Raw genomic sequence first — 22,909 nt, forward strand, 5'->3', positions numbered from 1 at the left:
GCGCCATTGCACTCCAGCATGGGTGGCAGAGCAAGACTCTGTCTCCAAAAAAAATTTTTTTTAAGTTGTTAAATATTGTCAATTCTTTTTCTGGAAGTATTGAGACATGTAGTTTTTGATGTTCATTGTAATATGATATATCAAATTTATTGATGTATGTATGTTTAACCATCCTTAAATGCAAAAGGTTATCTCCCCACATGATCATAGGAAAATGATATTTTAAATTTGTTGCTGAATTCAGTTTGCTGGTATTTTGTTGGGGGTTTCTGCATCTATGTTCATCAGGGATATTGGCCTGTAATTTGTATTCTTTTAGTATCTTCATCTGACTTTGGTATCAGGTTAACACTGGCCTCATAAAGTGTGACTGGAACTTATTCCCTCCTCTTCAACTTTTATAAAGAGTATGAAAAGGATTGGTATTAGCTTTTCTTTAACTCTTTTTCCATTTAGGAAAAAAAAAAAGGGCAGCTCGCTGCCAGTGCTTACTTAATTTTACATAAACATGCTCTTTGAGGCTGAGGCAAATCTGGCTGTTTTTCAATGTGAAAATAAAATGCAAAAACTATTCTTGGAGTTATTTCTAAATAGAACTAACATCAGAATCATCTGAATTGTCTATTTCTGAAGAAAATCAATGCATCTTTGGACAACAACTGTTGAAGAATGATGTTAACATCATACACAGGAATACTACGTTTTCTAGAATTTGACATTTTCAGTGATTGAGAATTACTATACTTTGTAAATGGAAACACCACTACTAAAAACAGAATGCTATAAATAGAAAGATGTGTTTTGCTTCCAAAGTCAATATACCAGAGCAATACGAAAATAATGAAAGCAAGATATTTCGTAGCGAAGTTATCTCAGGGTAAATGCTGCAGCCACAAGGGCCGCCAGCGGGTTTGCGGCAAACAGGAAAAGGGTTAGTCTGGTAGAATTCAGAAGGGAATCTGTAAGTTCCTGGTTTTCTTTTATGAGAAACTTTTTTTTTTTTTTTTTTTTTGAGACCGAGTCTGGCTTTGTCGCCCAGGCTGGAGTGCAGTGGCCGGATCTCAGCTCACTGCAAGCTCCGTCTCCCGGGTTTACGCCATTCTCCTGCCTCAGCCTCCCGAGTAGCTGGTACTACAGGCGCCCGCCACCTCGACCGGCTAGTTTTTTGTATTTTTTTGAGTAGAGACGGGGTTTTACCGTGTTAGCCAGGATGGTCTCGATCTCCTGACCTCGTGATCCGCCCGTCTCGGCCTCCCAAAGTGCTGGGATTACAGGCTTGAGCCACCGCGCCCGGCCTATGAGAAACTTTTAATTATTGATTCAGCCTTCTTACTCACTATTGGACAATCTTTTTATTTTTTTACTTTATTATTGCTTAATTTTATTTTTTAGTTTATCAAAATATTCCCTCAGTTTTGTTGGTATTTTCTATTATTTTTCTAGTCTCACTTATTTATACTATAATCTTTGTTAAGTTCTTCTTTTAGTTCTCTTAGGTATACCACTAAATTGTTTGAACTATTTCTTCTTTGTACTTGTAGACATTTATTGCAAAAACTTCCCTCTTAGAATTGCTTTTCTTGCATATGATAATTTTTGGTATTTTGTGTTTCCATTTTTGTTTTTCTGAAAATAACTTTTAATTTCTTTCTTGAACCACTGATTGATCATGTTATTTAATTTCCATGTGCTTGTGAATATTCTAAAATTCTTCCTATAATTGATTTCTAGTTTCATACCATTATGTTCAGAAAAGATATTCAATATGACTTCAATCTTTTAAAATTTCTTAAGACTTGTTTTGTGACCTAACATGTGATTTACTCTGGAGAATATTCTGTGTGCGCTTTTGAAAAATGTGTATTCCATTGCTGTTGAACGGAAGACTGCATAAATGTCTTTTAGGTCCATATGGGCAACTTTGGTTTTCAATTGTGGCTTAAGTCTGATGTCTCCTTATTGATGTTCTGTCTGAATGATCTCACCATTGCTTAAAGAGGTGTGCTGAAGTCCCCTCAATTATAGTATTACATTTTATATTTTCCTTCAAAGCTTTTAATATTGGCTTTATGTATTTAGGTACTGTAATGTTGAGTGCATATACATTTATGACTTTTATATCCCATGAACAGACCACTTTATCATTACATAATGACCCTGTCTCTGCTTAAAATTTTTTACTTTAATTCTATTTCATCTGATGTAAATATTAACATATCTGCCTCTCCTCTCTGTTGGTTTCCATTTACATGGCATATCTTTGTCCATTCTTTCACTTTCAATTTATATATGTCCTTAAAAATGAACTGTCTTGTAGGCAACATATAGATGGGACTTTTCAAAATCCATTCGTCCACTTTATTTACTTTGATTAGAGAATTTAATCTATTTACATTCAAAGCACTTAGGTAAAGAATTTCTGCTGTCATTTTGCAATTTGTTTTCTGGTTGATTACAAATTCTTTGCTTTTCTCTTCCTCTCTTGCTGTTTTTTTATGTGATTCAATGTTTTTCTGAAGTGGTATGCTTTCAACCCTTTCTTTTTGTATTTTGCATATCTACTAAGGGTTTTTTGCAAACGTTGTGGTTACCATGAACCTTACACAAAGTCTCTTACACTTATGAGACTATTTTAAATTAATAAAACTAAAATTAGATCAATTACTCAAATGCTATGCTTTTACTTCCAACCCCACACTGTGTTCCTGATAACACGATTTATATCATTTTATAATTTGTATAATTTAATAAATAATTGTTGCTACAAGTTTTGTCTTTTAACTTTTATAATACATAATTTGTTTTCACAACACCATTACAGTATTAGCATATTCTCAATTTGACTATGTACTTTTTTTGTTTTGTTTTGTTTTGAGACGGAGTCTCGCTCTGTCAGCCAGGCTGGAGTGCAGTGGTGCCATCTCGGCTCACTGCAACCTCCGCCTCCCAGGTTCAAGCGATTCTCCTGCCTCGGCCTCCAGAGTAGCTGGGATTACAGGCGCATACCACCACACCTGACTAATTTTTGTATTTTTAGTAAAGACGATGTTGTGCTATGTTGGCCAGGCTGGTCCGAACTCCTGACCTCAGGTGATGTGCCTGCCTCGGCCTCCCAAACTGCTAGGATTACAGGCGTGAGCCACCACACCCAGCCAACTAGGTACTTACTTTTATCAGTGAGTTTTATACTTATGTTTTCATGTTTCTAATTAGCACTCTTTTACTACAGTTTGAAGGACTCCCTTTGGCGATTCTTCCCATACAGGTCTAGTGGTGGTAAATTTCCATATCTTTTGTTTGAAACTTTATATTTCTCCTTAATTTTTGAAACACAGGATAGCTGGAAATAGTATTCCTGGATGGCAGTGTTTTCCTTTCAGCTTTTTCTATATATCATGACTGCCTTCTGGCGTGAAAGTTTTCTAGTGAAGTCTGCTGATAGTCTTCTGTGGATCATTTTGTATGTAACAAGAGACTATTCCCTTGCTGCTTTGAAGATTCTTTGTCTTTTACCTTTGACTATTTAATTACAATATGTTTTGGTGTGGGTCTCCTTGGATTCATCCTACCTGATGTTTGAAATTCCTGGATCTAAATTTCTATTTCCTTACCCAGAATTATGAGGTTTTCTGACATTATTTCTTCAAATATGTTTTCTGTCCTTTTCCCTCTATCTTCTCCATCTGGTAATGTATAAATTATTCCCCTTTGAGGATGTCTCAAAAGTCTCTTAAACTATCTTCAATCTTTTTTCCTTTTTCTCCTCAGATTACATGATTTCCAAAGGCCTATCTACAAGCTTGATAGTGCTTTCTTCTGCTTCATCTATTCTGCTGTTGGACACTTATCTGTTAAATTTTTAAGTCCAGTTATTGTGTTCTTCAACTTTATACTTTTTGATATCTTTTATTTCTTTATGAAAATTCTCAGTTTGTTCATGCATTGCTCCCATGACCTAAGTGACCCTCTTCATGGTTGCTCTTTTTAATTTCCTGTCAGGTTAATCACATTATCTTCATTTCATTAGGGTTGGTTTCTGAACACTTAACTTCTTTTATTTAGAATCTGTTTCCCTGTTTCATTTTTCTTGACTCAATGTGTTGATTTCTGTGAATCAGATAAGATAACCTCCTCTGCCAGTCTTGTTAAACTGGCCTTGGGTAGGAGGTATTTCTCCCCAAATAACCCAGTGAAAGATCTAGTACTGGCCTTCAGAGGTGAGGATGAACTAAGTCATAATTTTGCCTTGAGACAGGTACTGGTCCCTCAGAATGCTGCTGGAAGGGTTAGTGTTATATGCGTGTTCCAGTTTCTTCTTTCCTTTGAAGAAACTGAGAGATAAAGTTTACATCATACTGATTTTGCACCACACCAAGTAGAGAATTTGTGGTCGATGCCTGTAATCTCTTTGAGACTACTCAATGTGAAACTGAGGAGATAACTTCTGAATGTTTCCAAGTTTGAAAATGACCTATTCTCACCGGGCGCGGTGGCTCATGCCTGTAATCTCAGCACTTTGGGAGGCTGGGGCAGGTGGATCACCTGAGGTCGGGAATTCGATACCAGCCTGACCAACATGGAGAAACCCCGTCTCTAGTAAAAATACAAAATGGTGGTGCATGCCTGTAATCCCAGCTATTCAGGAGGCTGAGGCAGGAGAATCGCTTGAATCCGGGAGGCAGAGGTTGCAGTGAGCTGAGACTGTGCCATTGCACTCCAGCCTGGGCAACGAGAGTGAAACTCCGTCAAAAAGAAAAGGAGGCTGGGTGCGGTGGCTCACGCCTGTAATCCCAGCACTTTGGGAGGCCGAGGCGGGCGGATCACAAGGTCAGGAGATTGAGACCATGGTGAAACCCCGTCTCTACTAAAAATAGAAAAAAAAAAAAATTAGCCAGGCGCAGTGGCCGGCGCCTGTAGTCCCAGCTACCCGGGAGGCTGAGGCAGGAGAATGGCGTGAACCCGGGAGGCGGAGCTTGCAGTGAGCCAAGATTGCGCCACTGCACTCCAGCCTGGGCGACAGAGCGAGACTCCGTCTCAAAAAAAAAAAAAAAGAAAAAAAAGAAAAGGAAAAAGGAAAGGAAGAGGGGAGGGGAAGGGAAGGGGGGGAGGGGAGGGGGGAGGGGGAAGGGAGGGGGGAGGGGGAAGGGAGGGGGGAGGGGAGGGGGAGGGGGAGGGGAGGGGGAGGGGGAGGGGAGGGGGAGGGGAGGGGGAGGGGGAGGGGAGGGGGAGGGGGAGGGGAGGGGGGAGGGGAGGGAAGAGGACTATCTATTCTCAGTGGTACAGGAGACTCAGGAATGAAGAGCTCTTTCAACTCCCAGAGCTGGGTGATACAGGAGTTGAATGAGAGATGTAAAATATCACGTTGAATAAGAGATGTAAAATATGGCGCAGTCAGTTATGTGTACAAATTACTCCCAGGGAAAGTCTGCAGAAACGAATTTATCACCAGAGCAAGCCAGGTAGGGAAGCATGGGAAGTACCCAATCTCACAATCAGGCACAGTGAAGTCACATAACCTCCCGCCAGTAAGGATTTGGAAGCCTGGACTTATTGCTGGAGCAATCTGAAGAATAAATTGCAAAGAATATTCGTCTCCCTTTAAGGCTTCTTGAAGTCTCACAAACTCACTCCACACAGAATCTCCAGGCCAATATATTGTTGGAACAAAACTGGTACATAAAAAGGCAGGTGAAGTAGAATTCCTCGCATATGGGATAAAAGAGGTTTGTCTCCCAGTCTCCTTCCAGGGAGAGACTGCAAGGTTATACATATCTGGAGAAAGCTGGGAAGAAGGCATGGTGAGTTTTGACCCTTCCATTTTTGCTCATTGAGGCCTCAAATCTCTTTCAAGGGAAACTAAAGACCAGGATTAATCACTAGAGCAATCCAGGGAAGATGTAGGGAGTGCCATCCCTCCCATTAATGCTTGAGGAGGTTTATTCTTCATTTCCTACACAAGCTCCTAGGTGCAGGCATGATAGCAGACACAAAAACAAGAAGCTGCTAGAAATGTGCAGCCAGACTGTTTCCAGTGAGAAGCTAGAGAGTATGCTGATCCCAGGAGATACAGCTGTTGGCAGTGCTCCTGCAGTTCAACCCCCCACCCATTCTACTGTTCTTCAAGGAAATACTCTAGTGCCAAGTCCTTGTGCTCCTCATATAACGTGATTTAAGGGCCAAGCCCTCTGGTAGAGAATGTAAGAACTGGGACACTGTATGTGTGCTATCAACCCATCACTCCTCAGGAAGAGGGTGGGAGTTAAGGATTCTTTCCAAATTGTACAGCCTGTGCTTAAGGTGAGGTTTAACCATGAGTATACCTCAGTTTATCCTTCACATTTTGTTGTAGATATTTTCTCAATCATCCAGTGTGTGAGCATCTTTCAATTACATTTTGGCTTTCTCTTGGATAGAACTGATCCACATGTATGTACTTACTCGGTGTGTCCATGAAAGGAGGGACAAAACAGGCACCTCCAATTCTATCATGTCGCTGACATCTCTCTAGGATTTTTCTTACACATCCTAAAGGACTCTACTTCATATTTATACTAACATAAGTATAATATAGAAATACTACATCTATATGGGCTGGGCACGGTAGCTCACGCCTGTAATCCCAGCACTTTGGGGGGCTAAGGCGGGTGGATCACTTGAGGTCAGGAGTTCGAGACCAGTCTGGCCAAAAGGGTGAAACCCTGTTTCTATTAAAAATATAAAAGTTAGCTGGGCCTGGTGGCGCATGCCTGTAATTTCAGCTACTCAGGAGGCTGAGACAGGAGACTCGCTTGAACCCGGGAGGTGGAGATTGCAGTGAGCTGAGATCACGCCACTGCACCCCAGCTTGGACAACAGAGCAAGACTTCGTCTCAAAAAAAAAAAAGAAATATTACCTCTATATATCTCTATAACTTCTCCTCCCTTTTGAGCCATTACTATAATACAATAAAATCCTCAAAATTATATACTCAGTTATATAATTTTATATAATCAGGTCAGAGGAGAATCGTAAGAAATTTTTTTTTTTTGGCATTTTATTATCCTTCTTATTATTTCTGGTTCTTTTATATTAACCCTGTGGATCTGAGTTACCATCAAGAATTATTTCCTGGCCAGGTGCGGTGGCTCACGCCTGTAATCCCAGCACTTTGGGAGGCCCAGGTGGGCAGATAACCTGAGGTCGGGAGTTCGAGACCAGCCTGATCAACATAAAGAAACCCTGTCGCTACTAAAAATACAAAAAATTAGCCAGGCATGGTGGCTCATGCCTGTAATCCCAACTACTCAGGAGGCTGAGGCAGGAGAATCGCTTGAACCTGAGAGGTGGAGGTTGCAGTGAGCCGAGATCGTGCCATTGCACTCCAGCCTGGGCAATAAGAGCGAAACTCTGTCTCAAAAAAAAAAAAAAAAAGAATCATTTCCTTATTACAACAGTTTTGTTCTTAACCACATCCTTTGTGATATTATTAAATAGATCTCACTTCTCTATGTTGTAAGCTCACAAACACAAATATGGAAATACTGCATACGATACACATATATGAATATAAGTATATAGTGTATAGGCACATATGCCAGCTAATACATAAAAAATATGCATTCATACTAGCCTCTATAATTATTACATAATTATGACTGGTACTCTGATTTTTCATAGGAATTTCAATTACAGTTTGGGGTCAGTATTCTTCATTCTCAAAAATTAGCTTTTCTTACAAGGTAGGTTTGCTAAGAACACATTCCCAGTTTTTGTTTATCTAGCAATATCTTTACCTTGATTTAAGAATGTCAGTCGTGCTTCAGGTAAAATTTTGAATTTACTTCTTCTACACTATTAATATGTCATATACCTCCACTGTGGCCTTGATTTTTACTGTATTATTAGAGTTTCCTTGTACATCAGCCATTATTCTTTTCATGCTTCCAAGATTTTTTTTTACTTTCATAATTTTACTGTGATGTGTCTAAGGGGAAATATATTTGCAATTATTATACTTGGAATTCTTTATGCTTCTTGGATGTTTAATTTTTTTCATAGTATAGAAAAATTTCAGGTATTATTTCTTTAAATACTTTTTCTCTCAGCTTGTTATCCTCATGTTCTGGCACTACCATTGCACATATGTTGGTATTCTCAATGACTTCTGGCATTTCTCTGAAACTGCATTTTACTTACTTCTTTATTCTGTATTTTTTAAACTGGATGATTTCTATCAATCTATCTTCAAATTCAATGATCATTCATTCTGCCAGTTAAAATCTAGTGTTAAACCTCTCTAATGAACTGTAATTTTTGTTACTATACTTTACAACTCCGTATTTCCATATAGTTCTTTTCTATAATTCTTACCTATTTATTTATATATTTTCTAGTTGCAAAATTCTTGTAATTATATCATTGCCTCCTGAGGTATGGTGTCCTCTAGTTCTTTTAAGATATTTATAATGGCCAATTTGAAATATTTGTCTGCTTAGTAACACATCTTAGGCCTTCAAAGGTGGGATGTTTTGCCAGTCTTCTTCCCCATAAGGTCACATTTTCTTAATTCTCTTTATGTCTCAATTATTTCTGTTGTTGAAAATTAAACATTGTCAGTAATATATGGTAGCAATACTGGCTACCATCATTCCAGGACAAGGTGTTAACTATTTACTGTCTTATTTTTACTAATTGGCTATAATATTTTAGTGAAGTCTATTTCTCTGACAAGACCAGCCTGACCAACATGGAGAAACCCCGTCTCTACTAAAAGTACAAAATTAGCCAGGCGTGGTGGCGCATGCCTATAATCCCAGCTACTCGGCAGGCTGAGGCAGGAAAATCACTTGAACCAGGGAGGCGGAGGTTGCAGTGACCCAAGATCATGCCATTGCATTCCAGTCTGGGAAACGAGTGAACTCCATCTCAAAAAAAAAAAAAAGGGTAGGAATACGAGTCCCTCATGGTAATAAACAAATAAGGGAGAAGGGAGGTCTTGTGCTTACAGTATTTTGCTAAGGCCTGATTAGTAAATCTAGCAGGGGTACTAGAGTTGCAAAGTAACCATGGTAAAGAATGAGCAAGGAAAATGGTAATCAATGAATGCCAAATCCAGGGGGAATATATCTTAAAATGTTTCACTACCTTATCATGAAACCATTCTGTATCTAGACTGTAACAGTGTGAATAGTCTGGTTGGGATAGTGTACTACAGTTTTACAAGCCTGTGGAAACACTACAGATGACAGAAGGCTAAAAACACATGACAACTGAATTTAATACCTGCTTCTAGACTGGATCCAGTATTAAAGAGGTTAAAAATGCTATTAAGAAAACATTTTTATAAAACACGGAAGGTAGTTTAGACAAAAGTATTATATCAGTGTAAATTTATGAGGTTGACAAATGTCCTGTGGTTATAAGGTTATAAGTAAGGGTGCTTAGGAAGCAACCACAGAAAGTATATTTCAAAACAGCTAAAAGATGTGGAATGTTACCAATACAAAGAAATGATAAATGTTTGAGGTAACGGAATACCAATTACGCATTGTATGTATGTATCAAAATATCACATGTGCCCCATAAATATGGGTAAATATTATGTATCAATTTAAAAAACTGTCTCTAGACATCTTGCCAAATGCCCTCTAGGGGGCCAAAACCACCCCTGGTTGAGGACAACGGGACTAAATGCATCAGACATTCGATCCTACCTGAGCTCTATGAGGTTAAAGAAAAGGGATGAGATGAAGGATAACTTACCTTGAATTTTGCTGAATTTGCTAGAAAACAAAAGCAACTGAATGATTGAAAAAGGAAGAAAACACGAATCTCATAAAATCACTATACCCTTCTACCTATTCCCTAGAGATGAAAGGAAGAATATTGACAAGACAATCTGTTTCTTATAATATAAAAAACTAGTATATAGATGCCAAGCAGAATTTTCTCTACAATGTAGGAGTAAAAGTAATAGATCTGGAGTTAGGAGGCATGAGTTCTCACTAAATAGCTTCATTTCATTGGGCTTCAGCTTAATGATCTGTAAAATGGAGGTGTCATGGGAAGGCAGTAGAGAGGGCTGTAAATAGATTTCTGAAATTTTTTAATTCAATAAATGTCAATGACTTACATTATAGGTACAATAGTCAGAGCTAGTATATAAATGATGAAAAGACAGATCTCCTCCCGCAAGGAGATTACAGTCTATTAGAATGACAGACAAAATTAAAAAAACAACTACAATAATATATATAAGCATTATAATAGAAGCATGCACAAAGAGCAGTGGAACCCTAGAAACATAACCCAAATCTGCTTAAGGAAATCAGGAAAACCTTTACAAGGAAGTGGCATTTGAGCTAGAACTTGAAAGATGAATGAGAATTTTGTGAGAACACAAGAAGGGGGAAGATATTCCAGTTAGAAAGGCAACTGCACAGAGATTTGATGCTTTTTCAAAAAGAACAGCACATTTAAGGAACTACAAGCACTTCAGTGGTGCTAGAAGATAAATGGAAAAGAGGTGAAAAGAGATCAAGCTGAACATCTAGACTAAATTATGAAGCTTATATGCCATTAAAACTGTTTTACTACTGTAGATGATAATTCAAAATTTATGTGGTAGACAGATCATCCTTGTAGTAGTGTAGAAAATAAGATTAGAGGGGAACAAGCCAAGAGACCAATCAAGTGATTACTGCAATAGTCCACATTAAGGTAGTGAAGGCCTACAAAAGGACAATGGTTATATGGACAAGAATGAAGAATACTGAGGAAAGAGAATGGGCAGAACTTAAGTCTGAATGTTGGAGGGATTATAACCAATGTTTACTGAGAATTTTGCTAAGTACCTTTTTTTTTGTAACACTTCATTTAATCCTTGTAATACTTCTAATAGGGATGGAAAGCAGTCCAACGTGCTAGAAGCTAATTTGCCAAAGAATCAGTTTGCCATATTTACCAAATATTTGTTTTAGGGAATATTTATCCTGGATATATTTAATAAATGTATCCTTGGTTAACTTAAAAAAGAACAAAGAAAGGACACTGGCTGTAAATAACTACTGTGGTTACACCAGTCCAAAATACTGGAATATTCCATAAGTCAAAAATAGTGAGAAAAACAAGTTGCAGAATAAGTAAAATATAGGTAAGTATAAATAAGTAAAATAAGTAAAATACAGATAGCGTTTTTTTAAAACTTTAAACTTTAAACTTTTTAAACTTTAGTAACATGGAGAATGCCACCTTGTTATTTATTTGTATACAGCTATACAGTAAAAGTATTTTTTAAATGCATGGATATATGACTTCAGAATAGGACTTCATGGTGGTATGAGATGGAAAGGTACAAAGAGAGATTCAATTGTATCTACGATGTATTAATTTCTTAAAATCTGAAACAAATATAGTAAGGGATAAGATTTGTTAAAGCAGGGTAATGGTAATAAGTGTTCGGTATGTCATTCTATGTATTTTCTGTTTGAAATATTTCATTTAAAAAACTCCTTTAAAAACTTTAGATGCTAAGTTTGCTATTTTATACAGAATAAAGTCCAAGTTACCAAGGAAGGTACTCTGGGTTCTGTACACTCTAGACTCAAACTGCTTTTCCTATTGCATCACCTACTGCTCTCCACCTAACATAACCCATATGTCACAGACAAAGTCAATATACCATTCTAGGCTGGGTGCTGTGGCTCGCGCCAGTAATCTTAGCACTTTGGGGAGCCAAGGCGTGTGGATCGCTTGAGACTTGGAGTTTGAGACCAGCCTGGCCAAAATGAAGAAACACATCTCTACTAAAAATTAAAAAATTAGCTGGGGCTGGTGGTGGCACATGCCTGTAATCCCAGCTACTCAGGAGGCTCAGGCACCAGAACTGCTTGAACCGGTAGGTAGAGGTTACATTGAGCCGAGATTGCACCAATGAACTCCAGTGAGACTCTGTCTCAAAAAAATAAAAATACCGTTGTAAATATGCCATAAGCCTGAAAAAAAAATTATTTTGCTCTTATTTTCTCTCAGAATATCCTTTTTACCAATCTATATCGGGAAAAATTTACACTAATTCTTGAAAGCCAAACACAAATTTGACCACCTCTCTGAAACCACCTTTGAAAACCAAATTCAGAATTAGCCTTTCTCTGTGTTCCACACCATGTAGTTTATTCCTTTACTATTACAACATGTTGCATTGTCAATTTCTTGTTCACTGAAGATAAGGGTTTATTACTGTTGTTGATCTTATCAAAGAACCAGATTTTGGCTTTTTAAAGTTTCTCTATTATCTGTTTGTTTTCCATATCATTGATTCCTACTCTGTTGTTTCCTTACTTGTACTTACTCTAGGTTTACTTTGCTGTTCTTTTTCTAGCTTCCTAAGGTAGAAACTTTGGTTACTGACATTTAGACTTTTCTTCCTTTATAACAAAAGCATTTAAACTATAATTTGCCCTCCAAGCACTGCTTTAGCTACATTCCATGAATTTTGACATGTCATATTGTCATTACCATTTGGTTAAAAATATCTTCTAATTGTGATTTCCCTTTGACTCATGATAATTTAACATTGTGTTGTCTAATTTCCAAATATTTGGAACATTCCTATTTTAATAATTTCTATTTTAATTTTACTTCCATTGTGGTGACAGAACATATATAAATTTCAATCATTTTAAATTTATCAGCTGGGCACGGTGGCTTACATCTGTAATCCCAGCACTTTGGGAGGCTGAAGTGGGAGGATCACCTGAGGTCAGGAGTTTGAGACCAGCCTGGCCAACATGGTGAAGCCCTGTCTCTACTAAAAATACAAAAATTAGCCAGGCATGGTGGCATGCACCTATAATTCAGCTACTCAGGACGCTGAGGCACGGAGAACAGCTTGAACCCAGGAGGCAGAGGTTCCAGTAAGCCAAGATTGCGCCATTGCACTCCAGGCTGGGTGACGGAGCGAGTGAGACTCTGTCTCAAGAAATAAATAAATTTATGAAGACACACACAAAAAATTTATCAAGGCATATTTCATGGTTCATGTTGAATATATGATGTACACTTGATAAGAATATCTACTTCACAAATTGGGGAAGTAGTGTTCAATACTTATCAATTATATTGAGGTGGTTTGTAGTATTCCTTAGATCATCTATGTCTTTACTAATTTTGTTTTTTTGCTAGAAATTCTATCAAGTGCTCAGAGTAGGGTGGTAAAAATCTTCAGCACTAATTGTAAAAGTATCTTTTACCTCTTAATTTTGTCAATTTTTGCTATATATATTTTTTATTTTTATTTATTTATTTATTTTTTTTTTTGAGATGGAGTTTCACCATTTCACCCAGGCTGAAGTGAAGTGGGGCAATCTCAGCTCACTGCAACCTCCGTCTCCCAGGTTCAGGCAATTCTCCTGCCTCGGCCTCCAAAGTAGCTAGGATTATAGGCACCCGCCACCATGCCCAGCTAACTTTTATATTTTTAGTAGAGACCAGGTTTCACCATGTTGGCCAGGCTGGTCTCCAACTTCTGACCTCAGGTGATCCGCCCACCTCAGCCTCCCAAAGTGCTGGGATTTCAGGCATGAGACACTGCGCCCAGCTGCTTTATATATTTTTAATCATTGGTCATATAAATTTATGATTGCTACAGCTTTCTGATGAATTGATACTTTTAACATTATGAAAAAAATCCCTCTTTATTTCTGATAATACTCTGTCTTATGGTCTATTTTGTATGTATTAATAGCACCACCCCACCCCTAGCTTATCTGTACCTTCGAGGGTTTTTTTTTTTTTTCTTTTTTTTAAGACAGAGTTTCATTCTTTCGCCAAGGCTGGAGTAAAGTGGCACAATCTTGGCTCACTGCAACCTCCACCCCTCGGGTTCAAACAGTTTTCCTGCTTCAGCCTCCCGAGTAGCTAGGATTACAGGCACCCGCCACCATGCCCGGTGATTTTTTGTATTTTTAGTAGAGATGGGCTTTTGCCATATTGGCCAGGCTGGTCTCGAATTCCTGACCTCAGGTGATCCACCCGCCTCAGCCTCCCAAAGTGCTATGATTACAGGCATGAGCCACCGTGCCCAGCCTGTACCTTTACATTTTAAGTAAATTTCATGTTGACAGCATATAAACAGGTCTTGCTTTTTAATCCATTCTGATAATCTCTGACTTTTAATTGAAGTGTTTAGCCCATTAACAGTATAGTTGCTTAAGACTCCCATTTACTTATTTTCTATTTGCTTTCTGTTTTTTGAACCTCTGTTCCCCTTCTTCATATCGCAATGCAAACAGGGATGTGTTATTCAAGTAACAATTTCAGTGCCTACCCACATTAGGGTTTTTACTGAGACTGCACTCAGTAAAAATGTAGAATAAATTAATTAGTAAAACCAGATAAACATAAGATGTAAATGAAAACTTAAGGGGCAATTTCATTCAACATATACTGACAACACTATATATTAACTTGAAAAATAGAATAATTTATATTCAGCTCTGGAATACACTTAAATGTTATGATTGGTGGTGCCAGAAATTTACAATATTTCATATATAACAAACAGAAAGGTACCAACTCCATATAACTACAAAGCTCTTCTCTTATTTTTTTCAATTTTCCTTACTCTATTTCAGGGACTGGTATCATCATCTCTCAAAATCATGACAAGCACCAATCTAAGAAACACTTCACACCCTTTTTCTCTTTGAACCTGTTCTTTTCTGGTACATACCTTTCATAATTAGGTTCTGATTTTTTAAATCTAAGACTTACTACCAAAAATAAAAAATCAAATAATACAGAAAAGACCAGACATGATTACTCACACCTGTAATCCCAGCACTTTGGCAGGCTAACGCTGGAAGATTGCTTGAGCCCAGGAGTGCTGGAGACCAGCCTGGGAAACATGGCAAAACCTTTCTCTACAAAAAAACACAAAATTAGCCAGATGCGATAGCAAGTGCCTATAGTCTCAGCTACTTGGGAGGCTGAGGTGGTAAGATTTATTGAGCCTGGGAGGCTGGGAGGTCGAGGCTGCAGTGAGCTGTGGTTATGCCACTGCACTCCAACCTACATGACAGAGCAAGACCCTGTCTCAAAAAAAAAAAAAAAAAAAAACACACACACACACACACATACACACACAATACAGAAAAACATAAATAAGAAAGTAATGAATTACCCAAACTGCCATCATCCTAAAACATTTAACATTTATTGGACACTTTTTGGCATATAATTTAGCAAGAAAAATGTGAATGTATTAAAAACATAGTTAGAAATAATTTCATTAACCTGGAAACCTGGGATTATACCACAAAGTGGCTACTGGGAAGAGGGGAACTGACTGGAAAGGAGCACAAGGAAACTTTCAGGAGTACAGAAAATGTGATCTATTATGTCAAATGGAACACCTATGATGCATTTTAATGTATGTAAATTATACCTCAATATTTTAAAATGGGGTTATTTTAATGCCATTTATTATATACTTTATTTCAAATTACTCCATTTTATTTTAGTTCCTATAAAGACAGGAAAATGAGAGCAAAATGACAGTGAAGGAGTTACTAATGTTCAGATAAATGTTATTTCACAAGAAATATAAGTACCTACAAAAGGATCATTGAAAAAGCTTTTTAATAAAAAGTAGGGTAAAACATTTTGTATTTATTTACGTATATAAATATATATTTACATATAAAATAAAATTAATAAAATAAAATAATTGAACAAAATATATTTACATAAATTATATATAATATACATATTTAATATATATATAAAATGTTTTACCACATAGTAACTTTAGAGTAAGTACTGGCACCATACAATGAAGAATAAGATTACCACTCGATAATTATTCCTACACCTTTCAGAAAAACATTTTATTGTGCAATCTTAACTCCCTCAGTTGCTTTTCTAGTTCAATACTTACATGGATTCAATGATTAGCACCAGCCCACTGTCACAGTTCTTCTATTCCAGTGTTATTTTCATTTACTTCTTGGTTAACTATAATTGACTGTTAAATACCTTGATCAAGAAGGGCTTACAGATGCTAATTCCAATAGTTAATTTATATTTGATAACATCTGCCAGTCTCCTTAATATTTACAAGACAATTTGTCTGGTTATAAAAAAAAAAAATTGTGATGTGCTCCAGTCGTTATGGTGAACTTAAGTGCAATAGAAAACCTCACCCAAAGCAACAGAAAGTAGAAATGCTGAATAAAACATAACAAAACAATAAAAATACATAAGAAATATCAAAAGGATGAGAGGAAGTTCCTCAGGTACCAGAAACAGGGCAGAACTCAGAGCCACTGTTGTAAAGTCTGAGTAACAAATGTGGCCTCAAAGCATGAAGAGGTACTTAAAGCAGGAACTCCCTGAATGAGACCAAAGCACTAATTACCCAAAAAAGAAAGTGACAATTCACAGTTCCACAAGCAACATATAAAAGTAACCTTTCCCCATCACCGCCAACAGTAGTTGTGTCCAGTTAATTTTATCCCAATAGAGAAAGGATATTGTACTAATACTACAAATTTGCACTTCCTTCAGTATCATTTTTATGTCTTTTATTGATTGGATAAGCACTGCCATTGAATTAATTATTCTTATCTTTTACCCATTAATCTATGATTTTTCTTACTAATTCCTTGAAATGGCATAAATAGCAAGCCTTTACCTTTTTTTGGAGCAGGGTTTTACTCTGTCTCCCAGGCTGGAAATGGCACGATCTCAGCTCACAACAACCTCCACCTCCTGGGCTCAAGGGATCCTCCTGCCTCAGTCTCCTGAGTAGCTGGGACTACAGACGCACACTACCACACTCAGCTAATTTTTGTATTTTTGGTCGAGATGGGGTTTCGCCATGTTACCCAGGCTGGTCTCAAACTCCTGAGCTCAAGTGATTGTCTCAGCCTCCTGTGAGCCACCATGCCCAGCCAAGCCTACCTCTTATACACAAAGCAAGTCTGTTTCTGGCATATTTTATCATAAAACGTTTTATCTTTAAACTTTATATATTTAAGTCTAATTTTATTTTTAAAAATTCAGTTCTTTATTCGGAAGCTGTAATTTTCAAAATTGAAAAAAGTTAATTTTCAGAAATATTAAAATGTTCTAAGTCTTCACAGTTTCAGCAATCTCCTACATCATCTATTACTAAAAAATTGATGCAATGGCCGGGCACAGTGGCTCCCATCTGTAATCCTAGCACTTTGGGAGGCCCAGGCGGGTGGATCACATGAGGTCGGAAGTGTGAGACCAGCCTGACCAACACGGAGAAACCCCGTCTCTACTAAAAATACAAAATTAGCCGGGCGTGGTGGCACATGCCTGTAATCCCAGATACTCAGGAGGCGGAGGCAGGAGAATCACTTGAGCCCGGGAGGCAGAGGTTGCAGTGAGATGAGATTGCGCCATTGCACTCCAGCCTGGGCAATAAGAGTGAAACTCTGTCTCAAAAAAAAAAAAGATACAAGTCTTAACACAGCCTGAACAAATTTAAACAATCACCTGGAGTCAATCGTTTAAAAATGATTTATGTTTAAAAAACAATCATTTTTAATTATTTTTCCAAGTTTTCTTTCCTTCATGGGTTAATTTCATACAGACCAAAGACCCCTTGGGCAGACAAAGCAGATTTCTGACCAAAGAATACTACCACAGATGAAGACCATTTCATAACGACAAAGAAGTTAAGACAGGCTTAACAGTATTAAAAGTCTATGCAGAGTTTCAAAATAAATTAAGCAAGAATTAATAGAATTTCAAGGAAAAACAGACTAATTCACAATTAGATTGAAAGACTTCAATATATCTTTCTCCATAAATGATAGAAGTGGATAGAAAAATCACTAAGGATATAAAAGACTTGAAAACTCAAATGACTTACTTGACCTGGCTGGTATTTTATAACTCTTCAGCCAACAATGGCAGAACACACATTTTTTAAAGAACACATTGAACATTTACCAAGACATACCATATTCTGGGCCATAAAACAATCTTGAACCAATTTTTTAAAAATGCAATTCATACAAAGTATATTCTTTGATCATATGAGAATTAAAATAGGTAACAATCACAGAAAGATCTCTGGAATATCCCTAAATATATGTAAACTAAATAGCACATTCAGGACCAAAAAGAAATCAAGAGGGAAATCAGAAAGTATTTTGAACAGAATCAAAATGAAAACATCAAAATTTGTGGGATGACACCAAAAAAATGTATGTAGAAAAAAAACCGCACAAAATGCCAATTTGAAAAAGAAAAATCTCAATTCAGTGACTTGGAGTTAAGAAACTAGAAAAAGAAGAACAAATTAAACAAAAAGCAAGCAGAAAAAAGAAAATAATAAACACCAAACCAAAAATCGATGAAATAACTTCCTTAATATATTTTCTTATCTTCCTTTTATCTTTTAATTCCTTAAAAGACACAAACTACCAAAGAATGTAGAGGCCGGGTGCGGTGGCTCACACCTGTAATCCCAGCACTTTGGGAGGCCGAGGCGGGTGGATCATTTGAGGTCAGGAGTTCAAGACCAGCCTGGTCAACATAGTGAACAACCCTGTCTCTACCAAAAATACAAAAATTAGCTGGGTGGTAGTGGCGTGTGCCCGTAATCCCAGGTACTCCAGAGGCTGAGGCAGGGGAATCGCTTGAGCCAGGGAGGTGGAGGGTGCCGGTGAGCCAAGATTCCGCCACTGTACTCCAGTCTGAGCAACAGAGTGAGACCCTGTCTCAAAAAAAAAAAAAAAAAAAAAAAAAAAGATACAAACTACCAAAGCTCGTTCAAAAAATATATAACCTGGCCGGGCACAGTGGCTCAGGCCTGTAATCCCAGCACTTTGGGAAGCTGAGGCGGACTGATTACCTGAAGTCAGGAGTTTGAGACCAGCCTGGCCAACATGGTGAAACCCTGTGGCTACTAAAAATACAAAAATTAGCCTGGCATGGTGGTGTGCGCCTATAGTCCCAGGTACTTGGGAGGCTGAGACTCAAGAATCGCTTGAAGTCCAGAGGCGGAGGTTGCACTGAGTCGCAATCACATCATTGCACAGTGCACTCCAGCCTGGGCAACAGAGACTATCTCAAAAAAAAAAAACCAAAACCAAAACACCACACAGAAAGAAATCAGCCGGGCATGGTGGCAGGCACCTGTAATCCCAGCTACTCGGGAGGCTGAGGCAGGAGAATCACTTGAACCCGGGAGGCAGAGATTGCAGTGAGCCAAGATGGCACCATTGCACTCCGACCTGGGGGACAAGAATGAGACTTCATCTCAAAAAACAAAACAAAACAAAAACAACAAATATACACACACACACTATACACATATATATATATAAAATCTGAATATTAATATATCCATTAATGACATACAATTAGTAATTTTAAAACTTCCATAAGGAAAACAACAGACCAAGTAGTTCCACTGATAAATTCGCAAGTGAATTCTACCAAAACATTTAAGGATTAAAAAATATGGATTCTGGGCCGGGCACAGTGGCTCACGCCTGTAATCCCAGCACTTTGGGAGGTCGAGGCAGGCGGATGACCTGAGGTCAGGAGTTCGAGACCAGCCTGGCCAACATGGAGAAACCTCATTTCTACTAAAAATACAAAAAAAAATTAGCCGGATGTGGTGGCGCGCACCGGCAATCCCAGCTACTTGGGAGACTGAGGCAGGGAGAATCGCTTGAATACAGGAGGCAGAGGTTGCAGTGTGCCAAGATCACACCACTGCACTCCAGCTTGGGCAACAAAGCAAGACTCCATCTCAAAAAAAAATAATAATAAGGCCAGAGGCGGTAGCTCAGGCCTGTAATCCCAGCACTTTAGGAGGCCGAGGCAAGCAGATCACGAGGTCGGGAGATCGAAACCATCCTGGCTAACACGGTGAAACCCCGTCTCTACTAAAAATACAAAAAATTAGCCAGGTGTGGTGGCGGGCGCCTGTGGTCTCAGCTACTCGGGAGGCTGAGGCAGGAGAATGGTGTGAACCCAGGAGGCGGAGCCTGCAGTGAGCTGAGATCGTGCCACTGCACTCCAGCCTGGGCGACAGAGCGAGACTCTGTCTCAAAAAAATAATAATAATAAAATAAAAATAAAAAATAAAATATGGATTCTAAAAAAATTCCAGAAAACTGAAGAGGTATTACTTACTGTCCTACTCATTTTAATGTGGCCACAAACACCCTGATACTAAAACCTCACAAAGACATCATAAGAAAAGGAAATTACATTCCATTCTTCCTCATGAAGATAAATGCAACAATCCATGTTTCTGTTTTTCAACTTTTATTTTGGTTTCAAGGTATACATGTACAGTTTTGTTACATGGGTAAATTCTGCGTCACTGGGGTTTGGTGCACAAATTATTTCATCACCCAGGTAGTCAGCATAGTACCCAATAGGTAGTGTTTTGACCCTCACCCTCCTTCTACCATCCTCTCTCCAGTAGGCCCTGGTATCTATTGTTCACACTTTTGTGTCCATGTATATTCATGTTTAGTTCTCACAAATAAGGGAGAACATGGGGTATTTGCTTTTCTGTTCCTGCATTAATATGCTTACGATGAAGGTCTCCAGCTACATCCATGTTGCTGCAAAGGACATGGTTTCATTTTTTATGGGCTGTATAGTATTCCATGATGTAAATATACCACATTTTCTTTATCTAGTCGACCATTTGGGTACCTATCTAAGTTGACCCAAATGCAACAATTCTTAACAAAATACTAGGAAATCTAATCCAGTAATATGCAAATTGTGTAAATTATATCATGAGAAAGTAGGGTTTATCATAAAACGTAGGCCTGTTTCATAACTCAAAATTCAATCAATGCAGTTCAATACATTACATTTTAAAAATATATATTATCACCTCAATGGACATAAAAACAGCATTTGACTAAACTGAAAACCAATTCAAGGCTTTAAAACTCTCCCAAAAGTGGCCGGGCGCAGTGGCTCACACCTGTAATTCCAGCACTTTGGGAGGCCGAGGCGGGCAGATCACGAGGTCAGGAGATGGAGACCATGCTGGCTAACACAGTGAAACCCTGTCTCTACTAAAAAAGACCAAAAAATTAGCCGGGAATGGTGGTGGGCACCTGTAGTCCCAGCTACTCGGGAGGCTGAGGCAGGAGAATGGCGTGAACCCAGGAGGCAGAGCTTGCAGTGAGCCAAGATCGTGCCACTGCACTCCAGCCTGGGCAACAGAGTGAGACTCCGTCTCAAAAAAAAAAAAACAAAAAAAAAAACCTCTCCCAAAAGTAAGAATGAAAAAGAATTTACTTAATCTAACAAAATAAACCTATAAGACAACAATAACAAAAACCTATAACTATGGTCATACTTAATGGAGAAAGACTTAATGCTTTACTTTCTCCAGAAGATGGGAATAAGACATAGATTCCCATTCTCACTAATTTTTTTTTTTGTGGGGGGGTTTTGTTTGTTTTTCTTTGAGACGGGGTCTCTGTTGCCCAGGCTGGAGTGCAGTGGCACAATCATGGCTCACTGCAGTCTTGACTTCCCAGGCTCAAGTAATCCTCGCACCTCAGCCTCCCTGGCAGCTGGGACTACAGGCGCATGCCACCATGCCTGGCTACTATATTTTTCTTTTGTAGTGACAGTGTTTCATCATGTTGCCCAGGGTAGTCTTGAACTCCTGGGCTCAAGCGATCCACCCACCCTGGCCTCCCAAAGCGCTGGGATTACATGCATGAGCCACTGTGCCAGCTTTCTCACCACTTCTAGTCAACATTGTACTAGGAGTTCCAGGCAGTAAATAAGGGAAAAAAATTAAAGACAATGAGACTGGAAAAGAAATAAAATTGTCCTTACTTGCATATGAAATGATCCCATTTGTAGTTCTATTATGGAATCCTTATTCTTAACCTAAGAATTCCATAGTAAAACTACTATAACAAAGTTTAAGGAAATAATTGGATATAAGATTAAAATCAATTATATATCTATATACTAGCAATAAACTGAAATTAAGAGAACTCTATTCTGAGTAGCATCAAAAAGAGTAAAATACTTAAGAATAAATTTAACAAAAGAAGAGAAAGATTTATACACTAAAAACTGCAAAATATTGCATGGACAAATTGAAGTAGATATATAAATGGATGTAAATATATGAAAATCCTTGTTCATGGATTTGACAATGCAATATATAATTATGAAGGCAAGTCTCATCATATTGATCTGTAAATTCAATGCAATCCCTATCAAAATCCCAGAAGGCTTTTTTTGTAGCAAATTGCAAGATTATTTTAAATGCAAAGAATGCAGATCACCTGAAATAATTTTGAAAAACAACAAAGTAGGAGATCTTTCACTACCCAACTTTAAAACTTACTTTAAAACTAAAGTAATCAACAGAGTATAAAACTTATAAAAGATGAGACACAGAAAATAACTGATGTAATGGTCTTCATGAAAATTAAAAATTTTAGCACTTCAAATGACACCATTAAGAAAATAAAAAGACAAGCTACAGACTGAGAAAAAATGTGTAAATCATATTTCTGATAAAAGACTTGAATACAAAATATATATAACGAACTCTTACAATGCAATAAGAAAATAACTATAAATGGAGAAAAGATTTAAATAGATATTTCATCGAAGACATTCAAATGACCAATAAGCAAATGAAAAGATGCTCAATCTCATTACAGTTTAAGAAAATGCAAAACAAAATCACAATGAGATACTACACACCAATTAGAATAGCTATAATCAGGTAATAACAAGTGATGATGTGGAGAAATGTTAACTCATACACTGCTGGTGAAAATGTGTGAAAATGTGTGAAAATGCTGGTGAAAATGTTAACTCATACACTGCTGGTTTATCCACATTGGAAATCAGTTTGGTCATTTCTTCAAAAGC

At 37.8% G+C, this 22,909-nt stretch overlaps 1 long non-coding RNA gene across 1 annotated transcript in view; it reads right to left on the bottom strand.

The window, feature by feature from the left end:
• LOC139355367 (uncharacterized) overlaps nt 1–22,909 on the bottom strand; it is a 92,877-nt gene that overhangs the window by 25,688 nt on the left and 44,280 nt on the right. Inside the window, exon 2 of the long non-coding RNA XR_011618259.1 lies at nt 14,808–14,901. This is a non-coding gene — a long non-coding RNA (uncharacterized lncRNA). The remainder of the gene's footprint in view (nt 1–14,807; nt 14,902–22,909) is intronic.

This window comes from Macaca nemestrina, chromosome X, assembly GCF_043159975.1.
Source record: "Macaca nemestrina isolate mMacNem1 chromosome X, mMacNem.hap1, whole genome shotgun sequence".
NCBI classification, from domain to species: Eukaryota; Metazoa; Chordata; class Mammalia; order Primates; family Cercopithecidae; genus Macaca; species Macaca nemestrina.